We start from the raw sequence: 17,044 nt of genomic DNA on the forward strand, positions 1-17,044 counted from the left end.
GATCGTCGCACGCCTTCGTTTTGGTAGCCGCATACACTAGTGGAAAATGGATTTTTAACCACTTCCTAGTCTTTAAAGAAACAACTTCCTTGGGCTGGTAGTACTTATATGAGCTGTGAGACACAGTAGTTTTTTAGATAAAAATTAAACAAGTTTCAGTCACACTCGTTATATTGGTTGGTATTTTTGTAATAAAGTGGGCTCGCTTATCGAGTATAAGAACCACTGTGAGAGCAACTACTTTTTATATCCCCGGTTCTAGACGACAATACCCATACATACCTTTTCATTTTTATGTTTCTTAACTCCTTCACAGAGCACGAGATCCCCTTCTTCCTAAGATAATATCCCCTTCTTGTTCATCCACAGATATGTCCTCAAATCATAAACTCCCTTCTTGTTCATCGACAACTCGATCTTAACAAGTTTTTTTACAAGATTTATTATTATTTTCTTCCATTAATCAAATTCAACAAAAACTCCAAAAACCCTAGATTCAAAATACAATTTGTTTCTCAATAATTAGAAATCAAAGTTAGAAACTTTAAGACGAACCTCACTCTCACATCAAAGATCGAAACTCACTGTCCCAAATTCGTAACCCCTATCTCAAAATCAAAACGCATGTATCAATAGAAATCTAAAGAAAAATTTGTAACTGTAGATTAGTTTTCTGCTCCTGAAATCATCAGGTATTATCAATCATGTCCTTGTTTGCTAAATATGATAGACTTTTAATATCATTAATGATTTAATTTCTCTTTCATCTTCTCTCCATTTTGCAGAAAGGTGTTTCCTTATATATTTTTTGCCTGCAAAATCAAGTCTTCAAGTGGGTTGAAGATCTCTTCTCCTAGTGTAAGAAATAAAACCCCTAAATATGAAATTGAATCTTCTCTTATTGCTATTATTATTGTGAGATCCTGAGGTTTAAATGTGAATTATTGCCGAGATAAGGAGGCTTGTGTTAACTTAAATGAAATGTTCAATACTTATTGGACCATATAATGTGCAGCTCGAGTTATCACGGACAGAGAAACTGGGAGGTCAATGGGCTTTGGATTTGTCAGCTACAATTATGAAGAAAATGCTAGTCAAGCTCTTACTATGGACGATCAGGTATAAATGTGAATGAAATCATCTGCAATGATTCAATTAGATATGGTTCATCTCTAATGATGCTTAAAGGACATTGTTGTTTGTTCAGGATCTAGGTGGAAGACAAATCCGTGTAAGCTATGCTAATGAGAGACCTCCCCGGAACTTTTGTGGCGGTGGCTGATAGACACATTTTTGTGTCTACTTTGTCCTCAATGTCTGTATTGTTGGAACTCTATTTTTGTACTAATATTGTGTTTTTATGTATTTTTAGGAAATAAACATTTTTGGAAAATTCGGCTCGAAAAGTTGATTTTGGCACCCGGAGGACAAGTGTTATTCGGACTCTCACTTTTGGATAAGGGGTAAACTAATTACTAAGGCGCACCCCCAAGGCATCTGCTATTCGCACCCCAGTTCAGGATAGGGGGCATATCATCTTCAACCTTTTTGAATTTCAAATTTTGGAGGGAAAAATGGTAACAAAATTAGGGTTGAAGATTTGAAGGTGTTCCAGTGAGATTCTATCGCTGAAATTAAATGGTTTTGTTCCTAGGGCCTAGATAGAGCTGGTATGGGTGTTGGATTTGGTCAAAATTGGTTAGATAACCGGTGGGAATCAAATCAAGGAAAATATTCTAAAATAGGAAAATATTCTATTCTTGGAATTTTTTGATGGAAGAGACGTGCATGGGTTGATTCTACATGCTGGAAACAATCCCTACAGCTCATGGATGACGCGTGAGAAGAGATAAAACAGGGAACAATCCGTAACAAATCAGAGAATTAAAGAAAAAATATTTCGGAATATTTTCTTTAATGGCCGGATATTCTTGGAATTATTAAGAGGATTTTGAGTGACCTTTTGTGTATAAATAGGTCCCTAATGTCGAGAAGGAAGGGCTAGGAAGTTTGGGGAGAGTTTGGAAGAGAATAGAGACGTAAAATCGAAGAACTAGGCGCTGTGAAGAAGAAGTTCCTGCTGCTGCTGGAACTGAAGAACACGAAGAACATTGGACGAGGCAGGAAAGTCGTTAAAAACTATCGCTTTATTGCGACACTTTTCCACTCCTTTCCGCGACTGAGTCATTGTACCAACAGCACTATCTCTGTGTGGTTGATTCTGGACGCCTTCTGTGGGTCGCAAAATCCTGTTTTATACTATTTACTTCTCTTTCTCTTCATTGTAAAACACTTTTGAGCATCAATGAAATCTTTTGAGAGGTTTTTCATCATGAGTAGCTAAACCCAATCCCAGGGGTGACAAAGGAAGCCATTCTCACAATAATTATGTGGTAATCTCTATTTTATTAATTTATGCAATATTTTTATATGATTAATTGCATTGATAAAAATTGGTTTAAATGGTTTTTATTAATCAACTGTGTTTTCCCTTGATAATGCATGCTTAGTTTTAGACTCTTGATGCATTATACTTGTGATTAACAGTTGATATTTTGGAAAATATGCTTTTGGAAATATTTAGAATCAACCCAATTATTTAAATTGCATAATAAAAAATATTAGATCACATAAGTTTTGATTGAATGGTGGAATCTTAACCCCTATTTCTCCCTAAAATTTTACATCACTTTGCTATTTTCCTAAATTCTATTTAAATATAGAAATTTTGTTACCTTCACAAATCTGAAAAGAACCCACTTTTACCACTATCTCTACAACCATTTGAAAATACATCAAATTTTTGGCGCCGCCGACGCGGATTTGTGCTTAGGTAGAATTTTTAGGTTTTCATTATTTTTTTTTATTATTCTTTTTTGTTCCTCTTAACGTTTCTTTTTTTGTGTCTTTGAGTTGCAGGTTGGAAGATTGGACAATAAGGACTTGGAGAAAAGATCAAAGCTAAAAGAAAAGAAGAAAAAAAAAAGAAGACGAATAGAGTTTTTAGGATTTAGTTTTATTATTATTATTTTTTTTTTTAATTTTAAATATTTTTTGTAGATATTTTTTTTTTAGAATTGTATTAGGAAAAGTTGTGTAATATTTTTGCACTTTGGACTTGGACTGTGACATTGGACACTTTAATTTTTTTTTAAACCCTACGGAAGGGTAAGTTAAATATAAAAACTGTGTGCAGGGAAGGACGGCGATTACGATATCGTCTTGGCCCCTCGGGTTCGCACACTGACACCGGAGTCGTGGCCCGAGTCGACTTCAACGGTTAATCCCCCGTCTGGTACGGGAGGTAAGTCCATCGAAACACTAGCGAATCTCCTGTAAGCGAGTTACTGTATTCCTTAAGGTGATTCATTGATTGAGGACGAATTTGGACTGTTTTTAAATTCCTAGTAAAGGGCAAGGACTGGCCATACAAGATAAGGGTTCGGAAAACGAAACCAAACGCGAACCTAAGCCTAAAATTTTGAATAGAACGAGACCTATAGGGTAACGATCTTAATAGGACAGTCATTCGAAAAATATTGGTTACTCTTTTGAGCATACTTCGAAGTTCAGGATGGTTTCTGTGAGTTGAATGCGTGATTGCGCCGCCTTGTGATAGCGATGAGGCCTTGGGTATCAAAGCTCCACTGAGCTTCCCTCGCCTCTATTCAACTCACTTTGACTCGTACTGATTCCAGAATTTGCTCAGATTGTAACGAATTCCTTTTCGAAGGATTAGAAGCTGGTCTAGAAAAAATCTAAGTGGAGCCATCATGCTTTTTGTTCGCTAGAAATTTTTAGGTTTGATTTGGTGGAGTCGGCCTGCTGTGTGTTTGTTTAGAACCTCCCTTCCTTAGGATTTTCGTTTGTGTATGCCAAGAGCGCTCGATTCCTTTACAGAGAGTGCTTGGAAAAGAGATAATTTTGGCCGTTTGATTAGTAACGAGCCTAAAATATCTTCTTGTGGAAGCGGGGAGCTCGAAGACTCTTCTTTTGAGAGCCCCGTTTTTGGAAACTTCAGTTTTGAGAACCTATCTCTTCGTGACGAAAGTACCCCTAGTACTTCTGTTGTGCCACTGATGGCAACTTTGAAAGATTACATGTTCCCAACTAGGTCCAACCGAGCCTCTTGCATTAAATTGCCAGCCACTACGACTAATTTCGAGATAAAACCTAGTATTCTACAGATGATCCCTATATTCTTAGGAAAGGATGATGAGAACCCTTATTTTCATATTAAGGACTTTGAGGAAATTTGTGGAACAATTAGGATAAAGGACCTTACCGATGAAGTCTTGAAACTTAAGATGTTTCCCTTTTCTTTGAGAGACAAAGCCAAGACCTAGCTGAACAACCTACCGTCTGAATCCATAGAAACACGGCAGGAACTTATCGCTGCCTTCTATATGAAGTTCTACCCTAAGCATAAAACTGCAGCTGTTAGGCAGAACATTAGTACTAGTGTGCAACAAGAGGGAGAGTCTCTTTATAGATTTTTAGAGAGATTCAATGATCTTCTATCCCAGTGTCTTCACCATGGATTTGATAAGATGAAACTTGTAGAGAATATTTATAATGGTTTGGACTATTCGACCAAAGCTATGGTCGAATCTATGTGCGCTGGTGAGTTCACTAGTAAAAATGTTGAAGATGCTTTTACCTTCTTAGGAGCTATCGCTGAAAAATCCCAACAATGGGAGTCTTGTGTTGAACCCCCTAAAAGACTCTTGGTCAATAGAAGTAGCACCAATATGGTAGATACGAGTTTTGCGTCAGATGCTAAGTTTGTTGCTTTATCTAGAAGGTTAGAAGCATTGGAAATGGGTCAATCTAAAAATAAGTCCCTTGTTGAACCTAATAGAGCCTCTCAAGTCTCTAGTTGTGGAATAGAGCCCGATAACTCAGTAGAAGTCCCTAACTTGGGACTCAAGCCTAGTGCATCTGAGGTATCGCTCGAGTCTATTCAGACTCCACAACCTGATCCGCCTGATACTGTTCAGGAGGAAATCCATATATTAGAAACCCTTTTTTCGGATGAATCTATTTTTCAAGACACTCTTATGAAGCCCAACTGGAGGCTCTGGATAGATCCGGTTGTCTTTCAAGAAACCTTAGATGAGGATGTGCTCCTTCTGTTCATTTTTCTGAACCAGTGCAGTTGTCTCATATTGGTGTTAGCTCTATTTGGTATTATGGACCCACAACTTTTTCGGCTATTGGTATATGACTTTGGAAGGTGAAGATCCTTTTTGAGGTATTTGATGTTTGGATGAAGACTTTAAACTTAGCACTTCTTGGGAGGTAACCCAATCTCATGCAACACGGTAATATCTTTCCTCAACCCTTTTTGCTTCAAGTGGTAACAATTTCTCCTCGTTCATGCTGTTAATTTTATCATTGGAAACATTGAGGACAATGTTAGATTTAAGTTTGGGGGTATGGGAAAATCTTTTAGTTGCAATAAATAAATACGCTCCAGAGCCTAGAGATTTATGCGTATTCAGGATAGCACTAACTAATCTAAGTGGATGGAAGCATCTTGGTTGTAGGAGTTGAGGAACCAATCTGATTAGATGGAAACATCTATAGTCTATTCATAAAAACACAGAGCTCAGGTGTTAGAAATAACATGATAGTTGCACCATATCTCGTTGAGTCCTTTTCATATCTGTTTTTATTTTATTTTTTCATTTTAAACTATGTTTCTCTAAGTGATTAGGTGGGGCACACGATTCAAGTTGTTACCACTTCTAGGGTGAATTAGAGTGACTGAGTTACTAAAAAAAAAAGACTGGACCAGTTAGACCAATCGGAATAAGTATTAACACTTGGATAGCAATATGCTTGTGTTCTCCCTGTTTCCGTTGCCTAAGCAAGCGTGGAATGCAGGACCCGTGGGAACTATCGTGTAATCTGCTGACAAGAAGCATGCGCTTGGATCAAAAAGATTTATTCATGCCGTTAAGTTAGAAAAAAAAATGGTTATTGTTCTGTGTAGTCAACTGTTGGTTCCCTTGTATTTGCCAGTTTGTTGATCTAGATTTAAGTTATTGACCACTGGTTCCCTTGTATATTCCAGTTGTGTCTATATTAGTCAGACCGGTATCTCAGTCCATTAGGATAGGTTCATTCTGGCAGTGGCCTTCAGACAGATATGTGAAACATCGATCATTTGGTTAACATCAAAACCATCTACATTTTTCTATTTCCATCTCTTTTTTATATTCATATGATTAGTTTGACTCCGAATATGATGTCCATAGTGCAACTATCTGAGTAGATCTCTGTCACTTTATATGAATTTTAGTATGCTTTAGTGTAAACTCGTGTACAACAATTGGAATTTCGCATCAGGGTACTTCCTCTTGTAGTCAGTGATTGTAAGCCAACCAAGGAGATTCTTTAGTGCCTTCCAAAGTTCGACATAGATAGCTAGGGTCTGGAGTAATGTTTTTGTGGGTACAACTCTGTTACTAGTGTGCAACAAGAGGGAGAGTCTCTTTATAGATTTTTAGAGAGATTCAATGATCTTCTATCCCAGTGTCCTCACCATGGATTTGATAAGATGAAACTTGTAGAGATTATTTATAATGGTTTGGACTATTTGACCAAAGCTATGGTCGAATCTATGTGCGTTGGTGAGTTCACTAGTAAAAATGCTGAAGATGCTTTTACCTTCTTAGGAGCTATCGCTGAAAAATCCCAACAGTGGGAGTCTTGTGTTGAACCCCCTAAAAGACTCTTGGTCAATAGAAGTAGCACCAATATGGTAGATACGAGTTTTGCGTCAGATGCTAAGTTTGCTGCTTTATCTAGAAGGTTAGAAGCATTGGAAATGGGTCAATCTAAAAATAAGTCCCTTGTTGAACCTAATAAAGCCTCTCAAGTCTCTAGTTGTGGAATAGAGCACGATAACTCATTCTGGGAAGGTCAGGTTAGTGAAGAGCAAGCTCATGCTGTCTATAACAATGCTAGGTTTGAAAACCGTCAGAAGTTTGACCCCTACTCAGAGACCTACAACCCTGGTTGGAGAAACCATCCTAATTTCTCTTGGTTTAAGGGCCAGAATCAAGGCCAGTCTAGTAATTCTCAGCCTCCCCCAGGTTTTGGTTATACTAAGAACTCTTCAGGTCAGACCCAGAACCCATCTGAGAATAGAATAACTAGCTTAGAGGAAACCCTTAGTATATTAAGGAAGAGCCAGGAGATGCTATCACAAAGCCAGGAAATGTTAGTAAAAAGCCAGGGTAATTTTCAAGAGGAAACCAAACAGAATTTTAAGAATAGTGCCCAGTCTTTTGCTAAATTAGAGCTTAAATTCGGCCAAATAGATAAGTTTATCAATGAGAGAGAAGAAGGAAGGTTCCCTAGTCACACTGATCCTAACCCTAGAGGAGAGAAATCGTACAATCATGTGAACTCTGTTACAACCCTTAGGAGTGGAAAGAAAGTTGATAATAAGGTCGACATACCTGAAAGTGAACATGCTGTAGTTCACCCTTATGAGCCAGAAAATGAGGAGACTGATAGAGTCTCCAAAGAGACCAATGAGGGTCCTGATGATCCCGGCTTTGTTCCCAGAGCCCCGTTCCCCCAGCTGCTAGTTCCGACTAAGAGGGAGTCCAACTTTAATGATATATTGGAGGTTTTTAAGCAGGTTAATATCAACCTTTTATTATTAGATGCAATTAGGCAGATTACCTCTTATGCCAAGTTCCTTAAGGACTTGTGTACGCGAAAGCGTAAGCTCAGTGTCCAGAAGAAAGCCTTCATAGTTAGTCATGTGAGTTCTATTATTCATAATACCACTACTCCTAAGTATAAAGACCCAGGGTCCCCTACCATTGCTTGTACAATAGGTAAGTACCGTGTTGAGAAAGCGTTGCTTGACTTAGGAGCCAGTGTAAACTTACTGCCATACTATGTGTACCTTAAGCTAGGACTTGGTGAGATGAAACCTACACAGATGACACTTCAGTTAGCTGATAGGTCCGTTAAAATTCCTCGTGGTGTGATCGAAGATGTTCTCATAGAGGTCGACAAGTTTATATATCCGGTGGATTTTGTTATCCTAGACACCCAACCTGTCCCTGACCCAGAGAACCAAATACCAGTGATTTTAGGTCGCCCGTTTTTAGCTACATCCAATGCGATCATTAACTGTCAAAATGGTATTATGAATTTTTCTTTTGGTAATATGACTATTGAGCTGAACATTTTTAATATTAGTAAGCTACCCTCTGAACTAGATGACTCGAATATAGAAGAGGTGAACATGATAGGAACATTAGTCGAGGAGTCATTACCAAACACTTTGTCGGAAGATCCATTAGAGAGTTGTCTTGCCCGTTTTAGCATGGATTTCGACGATGATAGCAACATTGAACAAGTAAATGCTCTGTTGGATTCCATTCCTATGTTAGATATCGATAGATGGAAATCTAGTTTTGAACCATTACTAGCTACCGAATCTACCTTAATCCCTTATTTCGAAGAGCCTAAAGATCCTCCTAAGTTGGACCCCAATTATGCATTTGTATGCGCATCTGAGATTTTGCCTATAACTTCCGATTTGGATAGTGATCATGAGATTAGGCCCGTAACCGTGCTTCAACACAATAAGGAAACTCTAGGGATGACCATAGAGGATATGAAACATATAAGTCCTATAGCTAGTATACCTCAAAAGAATTTAGAGGATGAACCACCTGATTTTAACTCAGAGAAAGCAATTGACCTTTTTCAGGAACCGGATGGTCTAGAAATTAGGAATATTGTGACTAGTTTATCTAGAGACACCCAAAACTCTAAGTTTGGGGGTAGTGAACTAGAAGAAGCTCTAGAGTATTTTAAATACTCTCCGGATCCGGAAATTAAATCCATAGTTAAAGGTCTTACGGAGAATAGTGATTACCTTAAATTTGGGGGTAGAGATTGTCAATTATCCCCAGTAGAAGTCCCTAACTTGGGACTCAAGCCTAGTGCATCTGAGGTATCCCTTGAGTCTATTCAGACTCCACAACCTGATCCGCCTGATACTGTTCAGGAGGAAATCCATATATTAGAAACCCGTTTTTTGGATGAATCTATTTTTCAAGACACTCTTATGAAGCCCAACTGGAGGCTCTGGATAGATCCGGTTGTCTTTCAAGAAACCTTAGATGAGGATGTGCTCCTTCTGTTCATTTTTCTGAACCAGTGCAGTTGTCTCATATTGGTGTTAGCTCTATTTGGTATTATGGACCCACAACTTTTTCGGCTATTGGTATATGACTTTGGAAGGTGAAGATCCTTTTTGAGGTATTTGATGTTTGGATGAAGACTTTAAACTTAGCACTTCTTGGGAGGTAACCCAATCTCATGCAACACGGTAATATCTTTCCTCAACCCTTTTTGCTTCAAGTGGTAACAATTTCTCCTCGTTCATGCTGTTAATTTTATCATTGGAAACATTGAGGACAATGTTAGATTTAAGTTTGGGGGTATGGGAAAATCTTTTAGTTGCAATAAATAAATACGCTCCATAGCCTAGAGATTTATTTGTATTCAGGATGGCACTAACTAATCTAAGTGGATGGAAGCATCTTGGTTGTAGGAGTTGAGGAACCAATCTGATTAGATGGAAACATCTATAGAGTCTATTCATAAAAACACAGAGCTCAGGTGTTAGAAATAACATGATAGTTGCACCATATCTCGTTGAGTCCTTTTCATTTCTTTTTTTTTATTTTATTTTTTCATTTTAAACTATGTTTCTCTAAGTGATTAGGTGGGGAACACGATTCAAGTTGTTACCACTGCTAGGGTGAATTAGAGTGACTGAGTTACTAAAAAAAAAAAGACTGGACCAGTTAGACCAATTGGAATAAGTATTAAAAATTGGATAGCAATATGCGTGTGTTCTCCCTGTTTCCGTCGCCTAAGCAAGCGTGGAATGCAGGACCCGTGGGAACTATCGTGTAATCTGCTGACAAGAAGCATGCGCTTGGATCAAAAGGATCTATTCATGCCGTTAAGTTAGAAAAAAAAATGGTTATTGTTCTGTGTAGTCAACTGTTGGTTCCCTTGTATTTGACAGTTTGTTGATCTAGATTTAAGTTATTGACCACTGGTTCCCTTGTATATGCTAGTTGTGTTGATATTAGTCAGACCGGTATCTCAGTCCATTAGGATAGGTTCATTCTGGAAGTGGCCTTCAGACAGATATGTGAAACATCGATCATTTGGTTAACATCAAAACCATCTACAATTTTCTATTTCCATCTCTTTTTTCTATCCATATGATTAGTTTGACTCCGAATATGATGTCCATAGTGCAACTATCTGAGTAGAGCTCTGTCACTTTATATGAATTTTAGTATGCTTGAGTGTAAACTCGTGTACAACAATTGGAATTTCGCTTCAGGGTACTTCCTCCTGTATTCAGTGATTGTAAGCCAACCAAGGAGATTCTTTAGTGCCTTCCAAGGTTCGACATAGATAGCTAGGGTATGGAGTAATGGTTTTGTGGGTACAAGAAGGAAACTTTATTCTGTGCAAACTCTCGAAACTCCGTCCATATGAAAAGAGGTATTGACCTTCTTCTTTTTTCTGTCGCTCGCCCGGATCTGTGCTTTCGTCTGCAGTGTCTCTCCAGTGGATTCCAAAATTTACCAAACTCCATTGCATTCTCGGGACGGATGGATGTGGTTGCGTTGTCGGTCCATCCTTGATTTTAGGTTGTTCAGTCCTGGACCTTCTGATCGCGATGACAGTATGTTGTGGATTCTTGTATGGTCGAAATCTTCCGGAGCCACTGGATGAAATAAATGAGTTGTGAGACGTTTCGTTGCCGACGTGCTGCTATCAGGTCTTCAAGGATTTTGTTTCAAGAGACATCCTTCGAACCATCTTCTGAATCTTGGACTATCGTATGGAATGAGATGCGGTGAGCAGTCCCTGATTATATTTCTTTTAGATCCGATGGCACGGCCGAACATGTGAATGTATCTCTGTGGCGTGCTTTTGGAGTCTTCGATGCACATGTACGGCTTTGTGTTGAGAAATTCCTGTGGCTCGTAAAACTTCGACAGTGATGATGTTGAAATCAGAAATAACCTGGTTGAGGGGAGTGAAAGCGTCTCATGCTAGTAGTCCCCATGTGTAGCCTACTTTCATTGCATCATCTTGACTCCACGTCCACGGGGTTTGATACAAGCTTATTGTATTCTTTTGGATGCGACGGTGGGATGCTCAGAATATTACATGGACGAAATATTCATGATAGCGAAGAGGTAGAAATGAGAGAGTTATGTTGTTTATCGTAGCTTCCTCTATTTTTTCAAGAAAATATTTCGGCCGCGTCTCTGGAGTTATCTCATGAGTTTTTTATGGTCGCCGAGTGCGATGAGCAGTCCCCAGTCGCATTTTTCTTTAGTTTCTGAAGTTGTGTTCCTCCAAGCAGGCTTGGGATCCTCCGCGGACTCACGAAGTGTTGAAGGCGTCTTATAGACAGAGAGGTGATGATATTCTTGAGCTACACCCTTGAAGAGTAGATGGCCTTGTTGTAGCTATGGTCTTTTGGTTGACGGTGTGATAGTGAATGGATTTCGTGTATATCCTCAGTCCCCAAGTATGGTTTACATGTTTTCATCTTTGTAGCGATTGCTGTTGTGGTGAAGCTCTGGCTGGTATCAACAAATGAGTGGTAACAGTTCTTGGTAGCAGATGTAATCAGAAGAGACTACATTGTCGTGGTAACAAAGTAGGTTGGCTGGAACTGTATGGGCATCCATGGAAGTAAAAGGATTGACTGGATGCGTAAGCGAGCAAACTGTCCATGATCATGAGTTTTGGCGGGATGGATCAAAAGGCGGTCATGACTACAAAGATTGGCTGGCTGCGATCATGATCCTTGACATGGGGAGCGTGGATGTACGACCCTTTGCAGGAAGGAGTGGCGGCCCCGGTACGATCCTTGGCAGGAGGAAGCGGCGTTGAGGCGGCTTCGGCTCTTGGAGAGGATGTAGAAACTTAAGAAGACAAACGCTGAAGCTTCGGCTTCGATCCTGGAGCATCTTATGGAGAGAATGCTGAAGCGGAGCGGCTGCTGAAGTGAACGTTGAAGCGGAGCCGCTGCTGGAGGACGTTGAAGCGGAGAGGCTGCGTCAATCAGTGTGTTGTCAAACTGGACACCCTTCAAGAGAACAGTGGTTAGGAGTCCCCACTTCCATCTATCGTGCTTTCCAAGAGAGTTAGGGGTTTGGGAACAGCTTCTTGGCTGGAAATAGATGTTTTTTTGAACGACTTCTTGGCTGGAAATAGATGTTTTCCTGACACAGCGCGGTTGAGGGCTGCAAATATGTCTTGACGTTGCGCCTTGGTAAAATATAAAATCTCTCATAAATGTTCCACCATAGACTGCACAATTTTGTGGGCGAAGTCCCCCGAAATCATGCATCTCCTGACGGGAAGAGAGTATTTGTGAACTCAGGGGGTTGTTGATCTCCTTGCCTCGATTTTGGAGAATTCGTTCCTGATCTCTACGTGTGATAAAATTGGATTGCTGATTCCCTTCTACTGAGCGTTCAAGAGCAACGCTGGAAGGATGCAAGCTGCTGGCGCTGGGAAGATTCAAGTTGTTAGCGCTGGAAGGATGCAAGCTTTCAGCGCTGGAAGAGATGCAAACTGCTGGCGCTAGAAAGATGAAAGTTGTTAGCGCTGGATGGATGTAAGCTGTTAGCGCTAGATCGGCTTGGAATATGCGCTGGATTGGCGTGGGCGCTGGCTTGGCGTAGACACTGGCTTGGCAAGGCGCTAACTTGGCATGGCGCTGGCTTGGCGTGGCGCGGTAGCAATAAAGTGGGAAAGCATATTCCAGGTATGTACTCCAGCGTTTCTCTTTCAATTTGTTTTCTTGTTTTTCTTGTGTTGGTGCAAACCTTAGCCATAGGTATGCCTTCCATAAATCTGTAGAAATATTGTTCTTCTGAACTGGTGTAAACCCTATCCGTAGGGATGCCTTTCATAAACTTGTAGAAATAATTCATCGTAAATAATTCCTCTTCGAATATCACCGTAGTAGCGTCAGCTACCTCATGAATAGTGACGGGTAATCATTATTATGCATAGTGGGTACGTAAGGGTATGTGGCTGATTCCACGAAGAACCAGGCGTTAGGGTTTTCCTCTTTCTTTCGTTTTTTAAGTCAAACAAAGCGCCTGGTTTATGGTTTGATTTTCTGGATTTTTGGGTTGATAGACAAGTGTTACCTATGAGGGTTTTGGATTATTATTCGGGATGAACTGTTTTAGGATGATGTCATTTTTGGTTATGATTGTAACTGACTCAAACATCTCAGGGAAGATATGGAACCGTGAACGTTGTGTGTCGGTAGATGACATGGGATGAAACATAACATGTCTATCGGTTTTATCATTCTCGTGAAAACTTGAAACAGTAAACCATGTATTTTGTCTAGGCAAGACTTACTCGGTTTTTTGGATCTGCTAACGAAAAATGAGTCAGGTGCAAGTCCGAGTTTTGTGCGAAGCACCGCAATTGTGGAAAGTCCCCAGTCGTCCCTGAGTCACTTGATAATCGAGTTGTCGATCCCTGGGCGGATCGTTTGCTTTTAACCTCTGGGAAGTCCCCAGTCGCCCTTTGCAGTGTCATGATTGGTAATCGGGTCGTCCGGTAACTGAGTCGTCGATCCCTGAGCGGATCATATCGGGCCGTCTGGTAGCTGAGTCGTCGATCCCTGAGCGGATCGTTTGCCTCTACCGTCCTGACGTCTGGGTCGAAGTATGATATCGAGGATTGAAAATTGACATTGTAACCGAAAGATCAATCTCCCACTGTGGTCGCTAATTGTTTGAGGGTGAAAACGATTTCTGTTGATTTTGGTAATTTCGGGTGTGTGGGTGAGGAATGAGTTTACACCCCTAAACAATGTACTGCAAGGGAGTACTTTAGATTCGAGAGATCAATCTGTACAAATTCGTCCTAAACCAAGAAATGGACGTTCCATACTTGCTTCGATCACAAAGTGAAGGAGAAGGGTTGGTTTTGGGGAGGGAAGCGAAGAGAGTGTTGAGACCAGAATAGTTGATTCTGGAAGAGTAGTTGTTTCACGTGTTTCAGAAAGTGGGAAGCTAACATATGGAAAGCTAGCAAATATTTTCTGAGTGTTGTATGCTCCTGACCTGAACCTGTTGTTCGGTGGAAATAGGTAATGCCTATTTATATAAGTCGAAGTGAAATGTACTCTGGTCCCATTAAGAAATGGAAAACGGGTGAGTAAATGGGAGGAGGTGGTAACCGGTAACGCCTGGAATTGATGTTCCATAAAAGAAAGCGTTTCACCATTACTTCCTGTATTTACTAACCGCCTCATCCTTATGACACTGTCTTATAACGGGCGTAGTGTACGCCGCACATTGTAAACCGCCAAACCAATACCCAATGAGCATCCCCCAGTTTGTGACATGTGTTGATGTCTCGAGTGTTTTCGTGGAAAACATGCAGCATGTTGTTGTTGTCTGGCAAGTTGAGCTTGAGAGACTTGCCGGCTCGGTGGTGACCTTCGACGGTCGAGATTTTGTATCTTAAGAGGAAAGGTAGCCGTTGATTATTGCGACCCTTCGTTTGGTAGCCAGTGGCATGAAAGCATGATCAGTATGACTTCAATATGGCCTAGTTTAGGCGCGACCAAAAGTTAGGGTTTTGGCTTTGTTTAGGCGCGACCAAACTAGGGCCAAAGGTTGCCATGCGTTAGCTGGTAACCTTGGACGGATAAGATTTGCATCTTAGATGAAAAAGTGGTCGTTGATTGTTGCAGACCTTCGTTTTGGTAGCCGCATAAGGAAGGTCGGCATGGTATGGCGCGGCAAGGTGGCTGGCATGCAATTGGCACATGTGGCATGGACGGCTTGCCTTGGCGTGGTTTGGCGTGGCCAAAAATAGGGTTTGGGACAAAGGTTACCATGCGTTGTTTGGCGACCTTGGACAGCTAAGATTTGCATCTAAGATGGAAGGGTGGTCGTTGATTGTTGCACGCCTTCGTTTTAGCAGCCGTGAAGGGAAGGCCGGCATGGTATGGCGCGGCAAGGTGGTGGCATGCCTTGGCACGGTTTGGCGTGGCCAAAACTAGGATTTTGGGCCAAAGTTTACCATGCGTTGTTTGGCGACCTTGGAGGGCTAAGATTTGCATCTAAGATGGTAGAGTGGTCGTTGATCGTCGCACGCCTTCGTTTTGGTAGCCGCATAGGGAAGGTCGGCATGGTATGGCGCGGCAAGGTGGTTGGCATGCCATTGGCACATGTGGTATGGCATGCCTTGGCGCGGTTTGGCGTGGCCAAAACTAGGATTTTGGGCCAAAGGTTACCATGCTTTGTTTGGCGACCTTGGACGGCTAAGATTTGCATCTAAGATGGAAGGGTGGCCGTTGATCGTCGCACGCCTTCATTTTGGTAGCCACATAGGGAAGGCTGACATGGTATGGCACGGCAAGGTGGTTTTGGTTGGCATTCCATTGGCACATGTGGCATGGCATGCCTTGGCGCCGTTTGGCGTGGCCAAAACTAGGGTTTTGGGGCAAAGGTTACCATGCGTTTGTTTGGCGACCTTGGACGGCCAAGATTTGCATCTAAGATAGAAGGGTGGTCGTTGATCGCCGCACGCCTTCGTTTTGGTAGCTGCATAGGGAAGGCCGGCATGGTATGGCGCGACAAGGTGGTTGGCATGCCATTGGCACATGTGGCATGGCATGCCTTGTCGCGGTTTGGCGTGGTCAAAACTAGGGTTTTGGACCAAAGGTTACCATGCTTTGTTTGGCGACTTTGGACGACTAAGATTTGCATTTAAGATGGAAGGGTGGTCATTGATTATTGCACGCCTTCGTTTTAGCAGTCGTGAAGGGAAGGCCGGCATGGCATGGAAAGGTAGCTGGCTAGGCATGGTTGGCATACCTTGGCGCGAAGACGTGGCTGGCATGGTTGGCATGCCTTGGCGCATAGACGCGGCTGGCATGGTTGGCATGCCTTGGCGCGAAGACGTGGCTGGTATGGCATGCCATTGGCACAGTGGTGCGGCTAGCATGGTTGGCATGCCTTGACGCGGAGACGTGGCTGGCATGGCATGCCATTGGCACAGTGGTGCGGCTGGCATGGTTGGCATGCGTTAGCGCGGAGACGTGGCTGGCATGGCTTGCCATTGGCACGGTGGTGTGGCTGGCACGGTTGGCATGGCTTGGCACGGAGACGTGGCTGGCATGGTTTGCCATTGGCACGGTGGCGTGAGAATTAGGGTTTGGTATGTACAAAGATGATATCGGTCAATACTAAGGGTTATGCCGTGGAACATGACACATGTATAAAAAAAAGGTACCCTGGTAATTCTTACGTAAGCATGCTGATTGATTCAATAAACGCGCTAGTGGTCATAGTGACGTCATGTCAAATGTATGGTTTTACGATTTTAACCCTAAACTAAAAACCACCAGCACACCCCTATAAAACTCAAGTGTGTAACAGCATGCCTGCATTTGTCTTAATTTTTGTGTTTACAAGTGTTTGTCTCACTAAATCACTTCTTTAGTTTAATCAATTTTTGATTATACAATCTCGAGCATATGATTATGAAATTCTAATGTCAGAAGATTATATACATTGCAAAGTAAAGATCTCAGATTTTTTCTTAAATTTCTTTACGAACATATATTCATTTATCTAGATCATAAATGTTACAGATAAATGAGATCACTCTAAATAATTTTGAGAAAAATTTCCATAAGCGAGTTATTTTCCATTTCGAAAGACATAACAAAATGAAGAACAACTAATCAGAATAATTTGATCTTCATGTCACCTAAATAAATAAAAAAACAGAAGAAAGAAAAAAATTGAAATGGAAAAAAGAGGAGCAATCGTCATGGAAATCCTAAAATTTCTACTTTCCTTGACAGAAAGACAAGGTTTCAGTCAACGTATATTGACGGACAGAGTCAAATGGGTGGAAGAGAATCGGGTGGAAATCACGTTCTAGCCCCTTAAATGGTTAACCTAAC

At 41.2% G+C, this 17,044-nt stretch overlaps 1 long non-coding RNA gene across 1 annotated transcript; it reads left to right on the forward strand.

Moving 5' to 3' along the window:
- Nucleotides 1–661: 661 nt before the first annotated feature.
- On the forward strand, nt 662–1,056 carry LOC113329097. The gene is made up of 3 exons (XR_003349716.1): nt 662–692; nt 786–858; nt 1,016–1,056. It is a non-coding gene; the product is annotated as an uncharacterized LOC113329097 (long non-coding RNA).
- Nucleotides 1,057–17,044: the final 15,988 nt, after the last annotated feature.

Source organism: Papaver somniferum, chromosome 1 (assembly GCF_003573695.1).
Source record: "Papaver somniferum cultivar HN1 chromosome 1, ASM357369v1, whole genome shotgun sequence".
NCBI classification, from domain to species: Eukaryota; Viridiplantae; Streptophyta; class Magnoliopsida; order Ranunculales; family Papaveraceae; genus Papaver; species Papaver somniferum.